Source organism: Stegastes partitus, unplaced genomic scaffold, assembly GCF_000690725.1.
Source record: "Stegastes partitus isolate 25-593 unplaced genomic scaffold, Stegastes_partitus-1.0.2 Scaffold193, whole genome shotgun sequence".
Lineage (NCBI taxonomy): Eukaryota > Metazoa > Chordata > Actinopteri > Pomacentridae > Stegastes > Stegastes partitus.
This window is the reverse complement of record NW_007577924.1, coordinates 342,611-362,163: the sequence shown is the minus strand read 5'-3', so window position 1 is coordinate 362,163 and position 19,553 is coordinate 342,611. Positions and strand designations below refer to the sequence as shown.

Genomic DNA, 19,553 nt, shown 5'->3' with positions numbered 1-19,553 from the left:
TATATCCGAGGTGAATGTTCAGATTTTGCTGCACTGTCTGTCTCAGGATTAGTGAGGCTGTCGGTTCAATGTGTATAAAAATGTACATTAACTGCTGTTGCATATAACTTAGTTAGCTGTTTTAAAAGTTATGTGGCCAGTGTTTATTGATTTCGCTGTGTTTAAAGATTAATTGATAGCTCAGACGTGGAGGTGTAGCAGGTTGAGTCCAGCCGGTTATGCATTAGATAGGCAGCTGCGCTGTACTGCGCTGCCTGTTTTTTTTCTCTTTACCATGCTTGCTGTAGCGGGAGGTAGACGTGAAGTTTAGCGCTCTGTGAGATGCAGAAGACGAGGTCCAGACCTGGGGATATTCCAGCGGGGTGTCTGAAACTTGTTTTTGTTGTAATAGCCCGGACTGTGTGCGGTGTCTCGGTGTGACGGAGGAGGTGTGTCCACCTGCTCTGTGCCGATTTCTGCCGCCAGGAGTGACCGTGGCTGTGGACGACCGACTTGGATTCGCGCGTCGCCAGCAGGACGTGGATACGTCATGTCTTCTACATCAGTAAGATCTTTCCATTGTTTGTGACCGGCAAGACCACTTCTAAAAGTGACGTTTGGGTTGAGCTATGGTTGTGCACAACTAAACTGAATTAAGGGACTACAGAGCTGCAGCAAGACCTTTATTTTGGCCAGATTTTATTTATTTATTTATTTATTTTTGAGGAAATTGAGGTAAAATAAATAAATGCATTTTTATTGTAAATGTATGTGTTTGTTTTGGGAAATGCAGAAATAATAATTTTGGTACAGCGAAGTAACTAACTTGTGTCTGTGTATTATTCTCTGTGTGAAATCACTCCTTTTCTATGGTCTAAGACTAATTTATTACTCTGTGTAAATATATGTGGTCTTTACCCTCGAACCAGGATATCACTGACTAACTAACTGTGGTGATCCCAGACCCAGAGATTTATTATTTTTCTGCAGTTTTGTTAAGATGTGGTTACGTTGTCTTGGAGCCATGTTTCTGTTAAAGCAAACACACAGCAGTCCCTCCACTCTCTGTGGGTTTGTCCCAGCAAACGTAGCTTGTCCAGCTTGTTGTGGAGGGAGCGTACATTGGAGAGTAGGAGGACGGTCCTGCTCATCTGGAGGGGTTAGCCTCTAGCCGAGCATGGATCCTGGCTCTATTCCTCCTCCTTTGTTTACGTTCGTACTGTTTATGCTTTCTTCTCTCTCGGGTAACTGCTGGCATAGTCTCCAATCAGACTCTGTGGTGGTGTAAGTATGTCCACATCACAGCCGAGTGCCGCAATTTTAGCGACATTCATTGTCCTGATGTTCAGCAAAGTCTCTCAGCTGTAAGTTTTGCGGAATGAACATCTGGGATAGACAAGACACTCAAAACTTTCACTCTCGCTGTCTCCTGAAGGAGAAACTCTGTGGAAACTCTATAGAAATATGATGCCAATGACGCTTTTGTCGAATACTGTGACGTCAAACTCCGTCTCCTCCCCTTTACGTGCAAATGTACAGGCGTGGGCTGTTTTTCACTACTCAAGTATGCAAGTCCGTACTTGCATTCTCGTAAGTCCATACGGACTTGCAAGTACGGACTCGTTATTATGGACTTGCGAGTACGGGAGAACGCATTGCCGTTTATGTGCAATTGGGACAGCAGCGTACTCGATGACGTCAGCACCTCAGCTCATCTACTCTGATTATCTTTACCGTGAAAAACAACAAAATTAAGTTAAATACAATAACACAGCTCTGCTTATTTACATTTTTATATCTATAACAATATGTATACATTTTGAGGATTCTAAGATCGTTATACAATCTTTATTGAAGCCATTGATTTTTTTGACAACAGTGTCTGATCAAACAGGTTAAATGTTGGAGGAATGTTGGGGGAAAATGTAATTGTGGCTTCAGCAATTCATATCAGACAATTCATCTTTGGAATACAGTTGAAAATGTTTAATTGCAAAAATACTTAAACAAATAAGAACTATATAATAATTAATAAGTAGTTTTTTATAAGATTTCCTGTTAAAACAAGACAAAAGTCTCTTACAAAACATATCACAGATGTAAAACGTTGTGCCTCTCCTCCTCCTGATGTTCTTCAGTGGAGCTGGAAACAGCATCATGCTGAAGATGCACCATCAGAAGGTCCAGGATGGAGCTGCTCATGTTCTGTGGAGTCTCCCAACAGTCAGGGAGGACGTTTATCCAGCTGGCGCTAATCTAAAACATTGCTTAAATGTTAATTTTAAATGCACAGAAACAGTTATGAGAGTAGAACAAGGCTATACTACAGGTAATGAAAGCGAGAAAATAATTCAGACGTACGAAGGCAGCGATCAAGTACAACACTAAATAAAAATATAAAGTTTCAACATGAACTTTAACTTCTTTCAAATGAAGAAGAAAGCCATTTTCTTTTATTGTGATGGTCAAAGACCCCTGAATTCATTCCCTGTTGCCATGTGTCTTCCCATCACCTTTTGTCATGTGTTTTCCTACCTCCTGTCACAGGCACCCGATTCCACCCCCTGTTGTTCATTGCCCCCCTTACCTCCTGCCATTTGATTAGCAACTGTATGTTAATTTACCTCTATTCACCTCTGTATTTACATACAGGCCCCCCTTACCCTCTGACTTACAGTATAAATGTGTGACTCTGCAGATGTTCAGGGTCGGTCCACCTTCACAGACTCATGCTCTGTGTTGGTGAGCCCACCGTATACCGGAATACTAATAAACACCCACTACAGCAAACTTCACATGAGGACTATGAGTAAAATTTCTTCAACACAAACCAATTGTGAGCAATAAACAAATTACACTGTGAGGACAAAGTGTGACCGCTAAACTATGTATATTCCTGTTTTAGTGCTATGGAACCGTTAGAGCCAGCGGCGGTTTTCTTGCCGACATCAGGCTGCTGTGAGCGCTGACCGGCTGTCAAACCGGGACGCTCACATCTCTGAAATTGTCGGAGCTAAATTTTAAGCAGATAAAACGACCACATATTTTATGTTTATACCACTACTTTATCTCTTAAAATAATCTTAAAACTACACTTTGTGTCAAAACAACAATCCTATTTACAAAAAAACTTGTGTTACCGTTGAAAGTTTTCTCCTCGGCTTTTGTCACTGGTTGGCGCAAAATGCATTCTGGGATACTTGGCTGTCTGAAGTCCACACAGATCCGGTCTGATGCAGACTACATAATGTGGGCGAAGCAAGAACATATCCGGGCATTTCATCCGTACTTGGTCAGATGTGTACTTAGAATTGGGATAGTACTTGGTCTCTAAATGATGTTTCACAAGTCCGCTAGAACGCAAGTACAGACAAGTAGCTACATATACTGAGAATCTTTCAGTTAAGCCAGAGTTTTTCCAAATCTCTACTGTGGCCGGAGTTTTCAGAAATGATCGTTTTCGGTGACTCGTAGCTTCGTTACCATGTAAGCCAAAGGCCCAAACGCATTGAAATATCACTTTTCCTACGTGTAAACGGGTAAGTACTTCACAACCTTTGGTGTGTTATTCAGTTAGTTAGTTTAGTTAATTAGTTAGTTACGGTTCTGACATATGTTCTGATTTCGGCAGTTTTATCTTAGCTTGCCAGATGTAAATGTGATGTTAGCAAAGTTAATATCAGGCGAGTAAACATGTTTCTGATATACTATTAGTCATAATTCGTTTTGTGTCTGTGTGGGCTTAATTTCCTCATGGGGCAAATTGGGGCAAATTTTTTAATTAACAGTTTTTAGTAAACAAACACACTGAGTGCTAACACATTGATTATGGATTAAACCTCAGTTAATGAATACTGATCAGTCAATTGATAATCAATATATACTCAGAATATTGTGTGATTTTAATGGATTGTCCTGTCAACAGTGACTGAACACAGTGCTGTCTTGTCTTCTTTTGTGTTTAACAGATTTAAATGCTGAATTCCAGCATATTACAGTATGTCCACTTGGGACAACCTTCATGACACAGTTGGACAGTGTTCTGCCACAGCTGACATCCATTTTCCAGAAGAAGGGAGGTGTTGCTTGCCAGAAAGACTCGAAACATCTGCAGATCTTCCAAAAGGGAAAAGTCTGCATATAATGTTGCACAAGAGTTGTCAAAAATGCACTTTTCACACTTGTGTGTGTGTGTGTGTGTGTGTGTGTGTGTGTGTGTGTGTTTAGCCTTTATGTAGAAGCAGTACTGATTTCTCAGGTGAAACGGTGAAAGTACCACACCTGGCTTACAGGAATAGTTGACTTGAAGTAAATTCAGTCATTACCTCCTCCCCCTCATGCTGATGAGAAGTCTGCTGTAGTTTTTCATGCACAAACCAGGGAAGGGAAGTCTATAGAGATCAGTGATTAAACAGAATAAGATGACCCCTAAAATTCTTCATCTGTCTCCAAACTGCTTGTCTGCCATCTAAAGCCATTCGTCTTCATAGCATATAATCTGTTATGCCTGAACTACATTTGGGGACGGGCACAGCGCATCCTGTAGGTGGAGGGTGTGTTGTTTTTCTTGTTTTGATTTTAGCCTTAGTCTGGTCTTTGTGTCCAAAACTAATAAAAACTAAAATAAGAGATTATCAAGTTCATCCTTTTTTAGCCCAGTCAAGTTAGTCAACTAAAAGTCTGAACATTTTAGCTCTGAACCGAGTCAGTTGAACCGAACAGTAAAGATTTTTTTTCAGAAATCGTTCCATCCCTATTAGGAGTCATTGTATACTGTTTTAGTTTACCTGTTCCCAGGGGTCACAGGGTGGACTAGAGGAGCCATGTTTTTCTTTTTATTGATCAGATAATTTAAATTTAATAAAAGGGTCAACTTTGTGTTGCATTTGGTGTCGTTCATTAAAAATTTGTTCACTGAGTATAATTAGTTGTAATAGTTCTGTCATGTTTCTTTCTCCCCACATCTGAGAGACAGGCCCCGTTAACAGCCCAGCAACCATTCAGTCAATCACTATCTGCACCTCCCCCGTTCTCCACCAATCAGCTTTTAGCCCAGCCCTCAGCTCATTTTTTTACACTGTGTCTGTGTGCAGAGAGATCACATCTTCAATAAAGAGTGGTATGAAAGTGTGAATTTCGTCCTCATTATTGTTCTGGCCAGACAACTTGGGGAGACTGAGGAATTCAGATCAATCCTAAGATACAGTCCGTATCCGAGGTCACAAGTTTGTGTCTCCTTCCCGACACCTCATTTACATGGTCCTTCGAGCCGGATTCTCAGCTTCCTCAGCTCTATAATGGTTAACACTCGTCCTCGCCGCGATGTCCGTCGACCTCGCTACCTCAATGACTTCCTGGTGACTCTCCCGCCACGTCATCATCCTTCTTTCACACTCCATGACCACTCCACCGAGGGAGCATCAGCTCGACATCCTGCTCCAGTCATCTCACCAGCTCCAGGTAAACTTGAGCCTCAGAACCTATGCTCCGAAGCAGTCATGTCAGTTTTGCAGGCAATGAAAGAAGAGAACGATCAGTTCAGGCAAGATATGCAAAGCCTCTTTAATTCTCTCTCCCTGAGATCAGCACCTCAACCTCAACACGTCAGCCAAAGGCATCCCGTTAAGTTCGAAGAGAGCGCCACCTCATATGTGTCTTACCATCCTCCGGAGCAAACATCCACTCCTAATCGCAATTTCAGAGCACCCGTGGATGACCTTCCACCCTGGCCTGACGTACTGCCTATTCTGCTAAGTAACGTGCCTCTACCTCATCCTCCAACTGACGAACTATTACCTCCGCTGCCGCCTCCGGTGTCATACTGGCCTTCATATGAGTCAGGGTTTCATACTACACCAGAGTATGTTGAGCCCTACACCCTCCCTCCCTTTGTCTTTTGAATGAAGAAATGCATTAATTTCGGGTAGCAGCTCGTAAAAACGCATCAAAACTCTGCCCCGGCTCAACCATTGGACCTCTGTGTAGTACAGCACTTCTCCGTGTGCAAACCCCAGTTCAGACAGGAATTGTTGGCACTGCCTGTGTTTAAGTCCCTTTGCTCTGATGAAGTTTATGCATGGCACCACAACCTTCATGACAGAATCCCACATCAATACTTTGCAGCACAGTGCTTGCTGGTGAATTAGGCAGTGGACTTGTCGCGGGGCGGGGAGACCCCGTTCTTCCATCTCCCGGTTCATGCGTCCTATTAGACCCTGAGACACGCCCACCATACTCGGAGCCCTGTCAGTCGTGATGCTGGCCAGCTTTGACCGGTCGAGGTCCAACTCTTCCATGGTTTGGCATACTTTATCCTCCCCCGTCGTAGTCCCATTAAGACTTTTGAGGGCCATCTCAAAGTTTGTGCTAACTCCACGAATAAAAATGAGCAGCTGCACTGTGTCCTGCACGTCTGTGCTCTCATTAGTGCTAATGACAAAAAATCAAACTCTTTCGTCTTCTTCCTTGAGTTCTTCAATGCGTCTGGAGATTGTACTTGCCGATAGACTCACAGCATTAAAGACATCTTTATTTTCAGGACACACCTCCTCCGCGACAGCATTCATACATGTCTTGACAAACTCTCCATCAGTGAAAGGTTTACCGCTGCTTGCTATCAGTTGAGCAACCCGAAAGCTGGCCCGAACGGATGACTGGTTCAGCTGAGCTTGGCGTACAAATGTATTCTGCTGAGCTAACAGTCCACTTTATAGCTTTGAGACTTTGTCTGCTCACATTTTGGCCTTGCAAGCTATCATTCTTGTCTTTGTGATGGGATTCATAGTGTCAGCACAGATTGTATTCTTTGAATACCGCCACCACCTCTTGACAGATGAGACAAACAGCCTTTTCTTTGCATTATTTTTTGCAAAAAAATAATCATTTGTCCACTGCGGGTTAAATACCCTGCATTCTGGATCAATTTTTCTCTTACCTAATATTTTCGCCATCAAACCGTTCTCTCTTTGACAGGGGTCTGCGTCTCTGGTATTGTTCAGGGGGCTGGGCCAAATGTCGAGGCGGGCCGTATTCGACCTGTGGGCCGTAGTTTGGGGACCCCGCCCTGCACTCTCATCTTGTTGAGGCCCTGTAGAAAACATAGCGCCATCTCAGAGATCTCCCACTCCAATCTTTCAGTTAAGCCCAGCCACTCCTCCTCATTGGCTCGGACGATCCTCATCTCCTCACTCTAGTTGAGCCTGTGCACTTAGGTCCACCAGGGGGCCCAGCAGCGTTGAAGACCCATCTCGGCTGGACTCTCCATACCCCAGTGTCTCCTTATCAACACTGTGACTCCCTCTGCTGACCTTCTCAGCCATGTATATAGATTGTGGCAGATGGACATCCTTCCATATCATAATGAGAAGCTCATCACCAGGTCCAAGCAAGATAATGCAGCCATCAAACGTTTGGAGGAGAAGACTGTTAGAGTTAATATCGACCATGTTCAAAGATATGCCATGCCTCTGTTGTGGAAGGAAGGTCTTCCTCCTCTTAATGCCCCAAAGTAAGCTGAGTCACTTGCGTGGCACAGAGAGACGTCTTGCTAAAGACCCAGTCGAGGTTGCTTCATACAATCAAGAGATCAAAAAGCTAGAGGACTCAGGCTACATCCGAAAGCGCACATCACCTGAGGAGCAGACCAGCAGTTCCTGGTACATCCCACATCATATGGTCAATCACAATGACAAGGACCGCATTGTTTTCAAGTGCTCATTCTCATTCCAAAACACCAGTCTGAATGAACATTTACTTCTAGGTCCAATCTTAGGTTCTACACTCCTTGGTGTCCTGCTCCGGTTTAGACAGTACCCCATTGCTGTGAGCAGCGACATTAAGGGGATGTTTCATCAAGTTCGCCTCCTGTCTGAGGATCAGCCCTTCCTCCGCTTCCTATGGAGGGACATGAATTGCAGCAGTAAGCCCGACATCTATCAATGGCAGGTGCTTCCTTTCGGCACCACCTGCCTGCAGTCCCTGCTGCGCAACCTTCACCCTCCAAAAGCACGTCATGGACCACAGCAGTCCTACTGAAGATGCCTGGCACTCAGTTGAGAAGTGTTTTTATGTGGACAATCTTCTCCAAAGTTTCTTGTCCATCTCAGATGCAAAGTAGCTTGTCACCAAGCTCCAAAATCTGCTCCAGTCTGGTGGCTTTGAGCTGCGTCAGTGGGCCACCAACGTTCCAGACACTACCAGTCAACTGCCATCTGAGCTCACATCAGAATGTCGAGAACTGTGGCTGTCAATGGACGGTGCAGATCCACCAGAATGGACTCTCGGACTGCACTGGCACTGCAGAACAGGCACCCTCACCTAATGCCTCCGCCACACAGAGTAACCTAAACCCACAATGCGCAATATCTACCGAGTCCTAGCCAGACAATATGGGGCTGCTCATTCCCTACACTACCCGGGCCAAAATCCTTGTGCAGAGACTCTGGAGAAAGAAATGGGACTGGGATGATCCTCACCTTCCAGAGGATCTGCTTCAGCTGTGACGTGAGTGGATGAGTGAACGTCAGTTACTTCCTGATGTTACTATTAAACGTTGTTATGTCCAATCAGGTACAGATCTCTCAGCTGCATCCCAGAGCATCCACGTCTTCTCAGATGCATCAGAGAGTGCCTATGGGTCGGTTGCCTACCTGCGTACTGTTAACACCGAGGGTAAAGTTCAGGTGCCGTTCCTAGCGGCTCGTTCCCGTGTTGCCCCAGTCCGCCAGCAGTCCATCCCAAGGTTGGAACTCTGTGCTGCCCACATTTAAGCTCAGCTTGGGGCCGTCCCTAAACAGTAGCTCACTGTCCCCATTTCCTAAATCACCTATTGGACCGACTCCACTACCGTGTTGGCTTGGTTGCAGTCTCCTTCCTGCCGCTATAAGGTGTCCGTCGGTGCTAGAGTCGCAGAAATCCAGGAGTTAACTGAGGGCAGCTCATGACGCTATGTCCACTCCAAAGAGAATCCTGCTTACGATATTACTCATGAACTGTCCCTCTCACAGATCCAGAATCAGAGTCATTGGAGCTCCAGACCCTCCTTTCTTCACAACAGCGAGACAACCTGGTCTACCTGTCCGGACACCTCCTGCCCTGATGATTCAGCTGAACTACGCACAGCCAAGTTCTGCAGCCTTGTTTCCGCTCCTTCTCATCTTCTCAGTTGCGGGACACCAGCCAGTTTAATTTCTTCTCAGAGCTACTGGAAGCTACAGTTTTGAGCATGTCACAGGGCGGCTACCGATTGTAAACCCACAGCTGAATCCTTCAGACAAGCTTAACTTTCTCTGCTCAGACAAGTGCAAAGTGACTGTTTTCCAGAGGAGTTTGCCCTCATCTCCTCCCAAAAGTCCTTACCATCCAGCAGCAGACTCCTCACCTTGGCTCCAGAATACGACCCAGAGACTCAACTGATTTGTGTGGGGGGCCAATTGAGACGCTGTGAATCCCTCAGCTCAGATATTTTACGTCCCATTGTCCGAGACCCTCACCATCCCATTACAAAGCTGATCATTGCAGACCATGATCGCAAGCTCGCTCATCCAGGACCAGAGAGTGTCTTTGCTGAAGTGTGCATAAGGTTCTGGATCTTGCGGGCCAGAGAGGCTGTCCGCAAGCACCAAAACCAGTGTCCAGAGTGTCGCAAGTGGCGCAGCCAACCTGTCATTCCCAAAATGGCCGACCTCCCACCTTCTAGTTTACGGTTACGCCATCCAGCTTTCTACTCTACTGGAATGGACTGCTTTGGACCTTTCCTCATCAAGATAGGAAGGCGCAATGAGAGAAGCGATGGGGCATAATATACAAATGCCTCACCACGCATGTGGTGTACCTTGATCTGCTGGCCAGCATGGACACTGATTCATTCCTTATGAGTCTACGGCGTTTCATCTCCAGACGAGGGAAGCCTCACAAGTTGCTTTCTGATTAAGGCACAAACTTCAAAGTTGGCAGCTCAGAACTCCAGGAGGCCTTCAAATCCCTTCCTCCTGATTTGCATTCCCAACTCGCCAGTCAGCAAATCCACTTCCACTTCAACCCACCAAGTGCACCTCATTTTGGGGGCTCTTGGGAGCATGAAATCCGCTCCATCAAGTCAGCCTTGCATGCCATTCTGGGATCTCAAACAGTCACAGAGGAAGTCCTGAGGACCATCTTTACAGAAGTGGAGGGCATCATCAACTCCAAAACCCTCAGCTACACCTCTTCTGACGTGGCAGACCTGGATCCAATCACTCCAAACATGCTGCTGATGAGGCGGCTGGATCCATCTACTCCTCAAGTTGTGTATTCGGATACAGAGCCCCCATGTCGCCGCAGATGCGACATTGTCAGGTCTTAGCGGACCAATTTTGGATCCATTTCATCAGAAACTACTTGCCATCTCTCCAGAACCGCTCCAAGTGGCAACAGGACCAAGAGGACATCAGTGTTGATGACATTGTTCTTGTTGTTGACCAGCACCTCCCACGTGCCCTGTGGCTTGTTGGTAAAGTCACAGCTGTTTTCTGTGGAGCTGATGATAAGATTCGTACTGCTCAAATACAGGTTAAAGACAAATCCTACACCCAACCTGTAGCTAAGCTCATCAAACTTCCGGCACTTCCTCAGGATGTTCCTGATTGACTGTGTTCAACTTTGCTCTGCGAAGTTGTGGGCGGCTGTTAACAAGGGTCACAGGATGGACTAGAGGAGCCATGTTTTTCTTTTTATTGATCAGAAAACTTCTCAGAGCCTGTGACCGACCCTAGCATTTCAGTTGTTCAGGTTAATTTGTTAACAAGGGTCAACTTTGTGTTGCATTTGGTGTCGTTCATTAGAAATTTATTCACTGAGTATAATTAGTTATACTAGTTCTGTCATGTTTCTTTCTCCCCACATCTGAGAGACAGGCCCCATTAACAGCCCAGCAACCATTCAGCCAATCACTATCTGCACCTCCCCCGTTCTCCACCAATCAGCTTTTAGCCCAGCCCTCAGCTCATTTTTTTACACTGTGTCTGTGTGCAGAGAGATCACATTTTCAATCAAGAGTGGCATGAAAGTGTGAATTTCATCCTCATTATTGTTCTGGCCGGACAACTTGGGGAGACTCAGGAATTCAGATCAGCCCTAAGATACAGTCCTTATCCGAGGTCACAAGTTTGGGTCTCCTTCCCGACACCTCATTTACATTACCAGAGGGTTGTTGATTCAATTATTGTTGTTATTTAGGGATTGAGAAATCTTGTCAATGTCTTCACACAGGCTACAAGTGATATTCCTCTGAAAAGGGCAGCAGTCCTCAAGGCACTTCGTCTCTACCTTGGTGAGGATGACAGACATCTTATCTACGAGTACATGGTAATCATTGTAATCACTTTGTTTTTTGTTTTTTTCAGTCAGACCGATTGTAACTACATTTAAGCTTCTGGAATATCTGTCCTTTAGTTGTGACAAGCCACTGGTTTCCTGTCATGTCTGACAGAAGTGTCGTGTGTGTAAAACAATACACTGCTGTGATAGCGCAATGGCAGCCTCCAGATTTTTAATCCTTCGCCATAAAAGAGGAAGTACTGTCTAACTACCCTGTACATGCTCCATTCTGCCTCAAACTTTACATATTTGATCAGACTGTTGTCCTGATTACATCCATATGCCAATATCCATTCACAGTCATAGCGCCACCTATTGGTAACAGGCTGTTTGAGGCATTATACTTCCATGTGCCATTGCTTCAAACTTTGTGATATCATTCTTAAAAAAGCTAACTCTTCCCATGTTGACGATACTACAGTGTGAATCGTTTGCGTTTTCAAGCAACAGTGTTGCCATGGCAACGCATAGTTACTTTGAGACAAAAAGGTCTTTTGACAGCTTTAGAATGCTCATAAACTCACCAAAATTTGCATACGAGTCACTATCAGCTCAACAACAGACAACGTGTGCCTGTTTGGCAAAACCCCTGCAGCAATTTATCCATTAGCCCCCGCAGGACGTTTAACCGATGTTTACAAAAATTGGTAGGCATATGTAACACATCGGGACGCACAAAAAAGCTTCTTGGACCCATACCGTAAACTCAACAGGAAGTCCGCCATTCTGAAATAACTGCAATTTTTGGTGATTTTTGTCATTTTCGATAGCAAACTCCTCCAAGGGGTTAACTCCTACACGCCTCAAATTTGGCCAGCACATACAACAGGGCTTGGTGATTAAAATTTATTAAAAAGAGGGCATGGCCGTGGTGGCCCTCTGAATTGTGATGATTCGCCATCAAAAAGGAAGCATGTCTAACGACCCTGTACCTGCTCCAATCTGCCTCAAACTTTACATAATTGATCACAGTCCTGCCCTGATGAAACCCATATGCCAATATCAATTCACAGTCATAGTGCCACCTGCTGGCAGTAGGAAAGAATGTGTTTTACACTTTCATGTGCTATTATTAGCCGGTCGACCGTATTGGCCTCAAATGCGGTGATATGAGCCTTTAGACGTTGATGATGATTCATACCAAAAATGGTGAGTTTACGTCAAACGGCGTGTCCGTGGCGGCCCTCTGAACTTTGATGCTTTGCCATGAAAGAGTGAGTGCTGTCTCCCTGCCCTCTGCATGCTGCACTCTGCCTCAGTCACAATCACAATCCTTTGATTGTCATCATGCTTCTGTACACACAACGAAACTGCAGTCAGAAGTCCCAACTTTATAAAGGCTGAGTGAGATAGTGGGTCACCTGTGTACTTAGTGTGCTGTCTGTATAGGACTGTGTGTGTGTGTGTATGTGTGTGTGTGTGTGTGTGTGTGTCAGTCAGCGGGGGAGGGGTGATGGTTGGGGTGTCTGTGTCTGGAAGAGCCCTGAGAATGTGTGTGTGAGGAGGGGGGAGATAGCTGTCACAGCTCTCAGGTGGAAGCTGTCCTTAGTCTTTCTGCTCGAGCCCTCAGACTTTACATGTTGGATCAGAGTCTTGCCCTGATAACATTATCATGCCATTATCCATTCACAGTCACAGCGCCACCTTCTGGAGACATGAAAGGACACGTTCTACAATTATATTTGCCAGTATGAGCTGGTTGACCGTATTAACTTCGAACGTGGTTAGGGTTACGTTAAGGTGATTGTCACCTTGCTCAGAGCGCATTTCTGTCACAACCCCGATGTGCGCCGCATCCGACACGCGCGGAAGTGCGAGGGCCCATCCAACGCTGCTTGCAGCTTTAATTATTATTATTATTATTGTTATTATTATTGCTATTTTAAAGACTGCACTCAAATATGTGCCAGTATTTCTGGTAACAGAATGTGAAGTTTTATTCTTGTCTAAAAAAAATGTATTTGTGTTTCTGTTCATACCAGGCTTCTAAATAGTTAGGATGTGTGAAGGGTGTAGGTTTACATGGATAATGTGGACATGTCAATGCTAGTAGTTCACAGTGTTTGTAAAGATGATGTATCGGCACATTTTCACACCTACATGTTGTTGATGTTGCCGTTATATACACATGGACAAAATTGTTGGTACCCCTCGGTTAATGAAAGAAAAACCCACAACGGTTACAGAAATAACTTGAATCTGACAAAAGTAATAATAAATAATAAATCAATGAAAACTAAACAATGAAAATCAGACATTGTGTTTGAACCGTGGTTCAACAGAATTATTTAAAAAAATAAACTCATGAAACAGGCCTGGATTGAACTAAAACATTAGACTGAATTCAATTACATTTTTCAGTAATTAATCAATTGAATTTATTTGAATGAGCTCAAAAAAATCATTGATGGCAATCATAATTTACTCAAGTACATTTAAAATGGGTTTAATTGAAATTACTCAGGAAATATGACTTGATTTTACTCATAGTGGTAGAGGAAAAAATACTTAACAAAATATATTTGATTTTACTCAAAAAATGTTAGTTCAGTCAACTAAATTTTTTTAAAAATTCAAATTTAAATAAATTTGTTTTGTGCAACCACTTGACAGAGTAAAATTGAGTAAATTCAACGAAACATTTTTTTCAGTGTATGTACAATTGTACGAGCTGCTGTACTATCAGCTTTAACATGTGGTGTATCAGCGTGGCATGGAATCTGTATTAATGTATTTTTGAGACACACTGCTAATCAGAAAATTTAGCAGAAAGACAGCATTTGTAGTTTGGTTTAACTTGTTTTGTCTTTCAAACTTTTAAACCTGAAAACACCTGGATTGTGTCTGTCACCATACATCACCATATCAGACGTGACAGTAGTTTCTTTTACTGACAACTTTGCAAGAATTGAAGGCTCGAGATGTCATGAGCCAATCAAGCCTTCTGTTTTTTAGCTGTTCTGTGGCTCCTCAAACACCTTTGAATGATGTGTTTGGTTTAAAATGAAACTGAAAGCTCAAAACTGCAAGGATGTCTCTTTTCTTTTGTATTGTTTTGTTTTGTTATTTTTATTCTTATTTTTTTGAGCTACCTTTCTTATCAGTAGATGTTCCAGCTTATCATCTCTGAATTTAAACTTTAACTGTGGGAAACATGACTCCATGCCAACACCACCCATGATGTGTAACAACAGAAAACCATTTTTGCATCCTAAATCAAATCTCTTGATGAGACGAAAAGCATCTCAGCTTTTTATTTTAGAGATATTAAGCCAGCAAAGAAAACTGCATTATGTTATAGGAACGCTTTGAAGATTAAAGTTAACTGTCGTCTCATTCGACATTACACAAGGTACTTTCATGCTTGAGGACAGCATAATTTATTTTCATCGGGATCTGTCAGCGCCGGTTGCAGGCAGAGTGGGGCCTCTGTTTGTGATGGCTTTGACGCGCTGAGCGCTTGATTGGAACACGCAAGTTTTAAAAGGGGGACAAGCCCTCTGACTTTGATGGATTTCCGGGCAATATTAGTCAGCGAGCATGTATCCCCCTAAGCTGTGGTGGAACTGATCGAGGTTGACCAAATAATCTGCCAATTCCCTCCCAAGAAATGCAGAGACGACAAAAAAACGTCTAAGTCTCTCAAGCCCTCATCCCCAAGAGCTGGATCAGCAGTTGTGTCAAAAACTCCCGTTAAGAGCACTACATTTCAAGTTTAGAGAAGGTGGTGGGAGGACTTGCAATTTCATGGTTTCACTTTTAATTCATGTTTAATCACACAATCATTTACAGGATCACAGAGTGAGTGCTGATGGAGTGTGACAGTATTGTTAAAAGAATCCTGATCAAATGTCACAGAGTTGGTATTGTTATGCAGCCTGAAATTAACTGTCACACTATTCCCTTAAAGCTCTCATTTATTACTCAGGTAATGAGTCAATGCCTGAGAACATTTTAATGTTTGTCTGTTTGTAAGTCATGTCAAGGGCTGGCCTTGAAACTCCCAGCGCTCTTCCATTTATCTCACTTCATAAAGCTTCAGGCTTCCGGGCCCCGTAAGTGCTGGAATAGATTGTGTCAGTGGGTTTTTTTTTCTGTTTTTTTTTTTTTTTCTTCAGGCAATATAGTCAATATGGTTTATGAAGCTGAGGTCTCCCCAGGTCACATGAGAGCAGGACATGAAAGCCGAGCGCTCTGCCTCCACTTCACAAACAAGCTGTCCCTACTTCAAACGGGTGGCAAAGCTGCCCCACATTTCTTCTCCTTTCACTTCCAATAGCCAACATTGCTAATGGCTGCCGGCTCTCTCCATCTCCCCTCTCCACCTGGCAACAGGAATATGCTCGCAGGTAGTCTGAACCGTGACAGCACAAGGCTCAGCAGAGAGCGTTCAAACTCAGCACTATCAACATCCACTTAGAAATTAAGTTCAACTTCATTTCTTTATTTTTGAAAGGGGACCCTTTTTAGAGGATAGAAACAGTATGAAATGATTTTTTGTCATTTTCTTTCACTCATTCAGATGCTGGCTTCCTCCTCCTGCTAAATGGTGGTCATGTGCAACAAACACAGGTCAGATGTGTATACAGTAACACAGCGAAGAGACTATAGTGATATAATTACCACTCTATAAAACAAAACTGTAGTGTTGCTGACTCAAGGCCACAATCGGACATAAGGGAAAAAATGGGAAGGAAAACAGAACAATTGTTCCATAAAAACACTCAATAATACAACATCTTTTTTTTCTACAATAACCTGTTTTCTCTACTCACCAAAGAATCTGTGCAACATCATTGTTTTTCTGCACATACAATAATCCTTTGCAATACTGTCACCTTTCCCATACAGAGGATCTGTGCTTCAACATATGGAAAAAGATCTGTACAGTATCAACAGTACTTATGTGTATTTTCATTTTTTTTTTAAATTTCTACCTATGTTGTGTTCCTACAATTTTGCACAATCCACTTGGGGGTGGGGGGGTACCACTGCATATCTCCCTGCTGTGGGATTAATGAAGGCTTTTTTTATCTTATCTTTTTCTGCACTACATTCTTTGCACTACATGTGTGATGTTTGCATTGTATGTCCGATGTTTACATCGTCTCAGCAGTAACCCAGGGTCTCCGCATGTAGCTCTGCATACGACTTCTTAAATGTTCATAGTTGCTGTTGCATGTAGGACCTTAGCTCTGGATCTGGAAAACACTGTCTCATTCACTGTCTACTGTACAGCTATATGTGGTTGAAATGACAATAAAGCCCCTTTGAACTTAAACTTTGAATTAAATGTACATAGTCTGTTGTTTTGCTCTTTAATATTTCAGTATTCTTTATTCTATTTTCTGTACTTCTTGCTCTTGTTTTTTTGTTTTTTTTTGTTTTTTTTTCTTTCTTTGTGGAATCAATGATCTACTGCGTTAGATCATGAAACACAGACAGGCATCACATCTTCTACATGTTCAGGAGAGATACAAAGAAATATCTCTGTAATCCTATGCAGAGAAGGCTGTTCTGTGTAACAATAAGTCTCAGAAGCTCACTGGGGAGCTGATGCACACACCTTACAAATCTCAGCAACATGTAGCACAGACCTGCACGTCCAGAAAGTGGCTTCATCCAACATCCGGTTGGAAATTTTTCTCAGATACATTTCAGCTAAGTAGAGCCACAGTTTGTCATTCAGAAAATTCAAAATCTGTTGATAAATTCAAATTCTGTCACATTCGGCCTATACATGGATGCATTTTTTACGTTGTCTCTGAGCTGAATATGATTCCTGTCTTTTCATTTCTTTACATTGTGGCCACTGCTTCCTAGAAGACGCGCATGTTAAAAGCCCAAACTGCTGAAAAGATTTGCTTCTGTACAGCCAGAAGTACCATGTTTCAGTTGAAGTCCAATCTGCACTGGAACAAATTGCTGCAATTTAAACAGCATAATTTTACAGTAGCTTTTTGTACTGTTATTTTACAATGGTGAGCAGCAAATCATAATGTATCCTGTGTCCAGAATAATAAACTGACAGTATTCTTCAACTCAGTCTCACGGCAATTTGTGAAATAGTCACAAAACTTAATCTGTTGATTCCTGTCCTGGGACATAATTTGCCCAACTTTTTTTGTGTTCCCCAGCACGAATTTCAAACCAGTACATTTCAATTGGAATTATCTTTCGTGTCTGGGCCATGTTTTTTTCCCTATTAGACAGCGCATATACTGTGGTGTTTTTGTCATTCTTTTCTTCTTCTTCAGGCATTAAATTAGAATAATTGTAATTATAGATGTGTGCACCCACGCTGACCAACATTAACATTCTGTAAATACCGGTGCTGAGCAGCTACTGTGTGCTCCAGCTGCGTATAAACTCCGTATACATTCAAGTATAAAAGGCAAAAAATATCCAGGCAGAGAGAAGCTGTTCTGAGATCGCTCTGAAACAGAGTGCCATCATGAAAACAAAAAAAATCATTATATATATATATATAATGCGAAAATAATTTAAATGGTTGTATTTATCCAGTGATTTGTACTATAAAGTATTTATTTTTCATTTAGCCTCACCAATGTTAATGTTTTTTTTTTTTTAATTCAGAATCGCAACATTTTTGCAATTTCCCTTTAAAATGCTTGGAAGAGAAGCCAGTGAGGCAGCGGCAAGCTGATCCTCACCTTGTATTGCACAATCCCTCGCTACCTGCGCTGGTTGCCATGCAGTGAAAGCGTACTGCTGTTTGTACGTCACCAATAACACGGTTCAAAAACATTTAATGTATGAAATGATTTTCCATAGTTTAGCTGATGTATATAATAATGTACAGTGTTTTTTTGCTACCAACTGTATTTGTGTAACATGTTTAGTGTGCTAAGCGATCATAAACGGCTGAGAAGAGGTTCGAGGTGAGGCAGGCAGTTCTCTTGCCTCATAGCAGGGGGTGCTCTGATCCCAGACATTCTTCTTGTGATTCCACGGCTGCAGAGTAAGTGACAGCAAGCTAGACTAGGTAAGATATACAGTTAGCAAATCAAGTGCAGTGAAGGAAGATAAGGAGACTTTTACAAAAAAGTAAAAAAAAAAAAAAAAGTACTGTATTTGGGCTACATGCTCGTTGTTACTTTCAATTCTCTGTAAACGAATATAACTCTGAAAAGAAGGACACATGCAGGAAAACGGTAACCGTAAGGTGTACTGTGATCGCAGCGATGGATAATCAGACTATTGCAACTGAGAGGCCAGTGGTGGGGAATGTATCTGCAGCTTTGTGCAGCTTTTACCTAGTTCGTCGACTACATTAGCTACTAGCCTAGATGCTGCACTTTCTTCTCCTTCTATTGATTTGGTGGTTGGAATCCAACGTTCAGATGCATTACCGCCACCTACTGTACAAACAAAAACATTACAGACTCTGTAAGACAACTCTCTTCCAGGTCTACGGTGAGGCTGCGTGCCGACACTAACAGGGCTGCCTTTGCAACGTGTGCAAATTTCCCCCAAACACTGCTGGTGTAATAAAAACACGAAAAAATACCACAATACCATGTACTCTTTTACACCTATTTCATACCACACGTGTTATACTTTAACAGTAGCACATTTGTCAGTACATCAATCAGTTTATTTTAGTTTAGTAATACAAAAACACAACCCTAGTTGTAAACCTCAAGAAGAACTACATATTTCATGGCATGTCCAATCACAATGTATTGTAACGCCACTGGAAGTTATAGTTATTTCTTCAAAATAGCCATTTCTCCTAAATAAAAGGTGAAATATAAAACTTTAAGTGCATTTAGGGGTTTAAACTGATAAGGAACATCAGAAATCAAGAGCTTTGTACAACAGGTGGTCCCATGATTCTGGACATTTCACAAAGTGCTTTGACAGGTAGAACATAAAATACAGGTAAAATATCAGGCAGGACAAGCCAAACACAGGTAAAAACAAAAAGTCCATGAAAACACATGTAAATACGCACCATAAAAAATGAAAATGTACAGAAAGGATAGATAGTTAAAAACTGGTTAAAAGGACGACATCACACAAGGGGGGTTAAGAGAGAAGCTGAAGAAAAAATCAAGAATAAAAATGGATTAAGATGTATAGTAGTTACTCCATGGCTGGGATAGGCTCCAGCCCCCCCGCTACCCTGGTGAGGATTAAGCGGTGTATAGATAATGGATGGATGGATCCTATTGTGTTATAAGCACTCTCTAAGA

At 42.7% G+C, this 19,553-nt stretch overlaps 1 long non-coding RNA gene across 1 annotated transcript; it reads left to right on the top strand.

Annotated features, from left to right (window-relative positions):
• Positions 1–456: 456 nt before the first annotated feature.
• Positions 457–14,823, top strand: LOC103356325 (uncharacterized). Its single transcript, XR_520133.1, has 3 exons — positions 457–680; positions 14,132–14,138; positions 14,813–14,823. It is a non-coding gene; the product is annotated as an uncharacterized LOC103356325 (long non-coding RNA).
• Positions 14,824–19,553: the final 4,730 nt, after the last annotated feature.